This window comes from Hordeum vulgare, chromosome 6H (genome assembly GCF_904849725.1).
Source record: "Hordeum vulgare subsp. vulgare chromosome 6H, MorexV3_pseudomolecules_assembly, whole genome shotgun sequence".
NCBI classification, from domain to species: Eukaryota; Viridiplantae; Streptophyta; class Magnoliopsida; order Poales; family Poaceae; genus Hordeum; species Hordeum vulgare.
Window position 1 is genome coordinate 438,860,379 of NC_058523.1, and position 1,625 is coordinate 438,862,003.

Below are 1,625 nucleotides of genomic sequence, written 5' to 3' on the forward strand. Positions count from 1 at the left end.
TGCATAGGTATCGTCACGACTCTGCACAGTTCTATCAATTGCTCGACAGTAATTTTTTCACCCACCGTCTACTTGCTTTCACGAGAGAAGCCACTAGTAAACACTACGCCCCCCGGGTCTATTCACATCCATCGTTTACATCTCCGATTTTACTTTGCTTTGTTACTTTGTTGCTTTCAGTTCTCACTTGGCAAACAATCTATAAGGGATTGACAACCCCTTTATAGCGTTGGGTGCAAGCTTTTGTGTTTGTGCAGGATCTTGACATACTGTTCCGCCGGATTGATACCTTGGTTCTCAAACTGAGGGAAATACATACCACCGCTACGCTACATCACCCTTTCCGCTTAGAGGGAACACCAACGCAAGGCCCCAAGGCCGCGGGGGAAATCCTTTGCATACTTGCCTAGGAAGTCCCTTAAGGCATAGCCGCAGCAGAAAGATCAAGCCACACATTCTCCCGTCGACGTGCCTATTTCTGGCGCCATTGCCAAGGATACACAACAAACATCAGAAGTATTTCTGGCACCGTTGGAAGGTCTTTTGTTGAAGTAGCAGGAGCCCACAAGCCCTGTTGCTGCGGCCAGGGGGCCCGCGGCAACCAGGCTTGTGGCCTCCCTGGCGCTCCCCTGCCTTAGCTCTTTGGCCTATATATTCCCTAAAAATCCAGAAAAAATGAGGGCATCCACGAAAACACTTTTCCGCCGCCGCAAGCTTCCGTTTCCGCGAGATCTCATCTGGAGACCCTTCCCGGTGCCCTGCCGGAGGGGACTTTGGAGTTGGAGGGCTTCTACATCAACATCATCGCCTCTCCAATAACTCGTGAGTAGTCCACTGCATACCTACGGGTCCGTAGTTAGTAGCTAGATGGCTTCTTATCTCTCTTGGAACTTCAATACAAAGTTCTCCATGATCTTCATGGAGATCTATCCGATGTAATCCTCTTTGGAGGTGTGTTTGTCGAGATCCGATGAATTGTGGATTTGTGATCAGATTATCTATGAATTATATTTGAGTCTTTGCTTATTTCTTATATGCATGATTTGATATCCTTGTAAGTCTCTCCGAGTCTTGGGTTTTGTTTGGCCAACTAGATCTATGATTCTTGCAATGGGAGAAGTGCTTGGTTTTGGGTTCATACCGTTTGGTGACCTTTCGCAGTGACAGAAGGGGTAGCAAGGCACGCATCGTGTTGTTGCCATCAAGGGTAACAAGATGGGCTTTCATCATAAATTTGAGATTGCCCATCTACATCATGTCATCTTGCTTAAGGTGTTACTCTATTCTTATGAACTTAATACACTAGATGCATGCTGGATAGTTGTCGACGTGTGGAGTAATAGTAGTAGATGCAGAAAGTATCGGTCTACTTGTTTCGGACGTGATGCCTATAGATATAATCATTTCCTTAGATAACGTCACGACTTTGCGCGGTTCTATCAATTGCTCGACAGTAATTCGTTCACCCACCGTCTACTTGCTTTCATGAGAGAAGCCACTAGTGAACACTACGGCCCTCGGGTCTATTCACAACTATCGTCTCCACTTTCACTTTTACTTTGCTTTGTTTACCTTTTGCTTTCAGTTCTCACTTTGCAAACAATCTATAAGGGATTGACAACCCT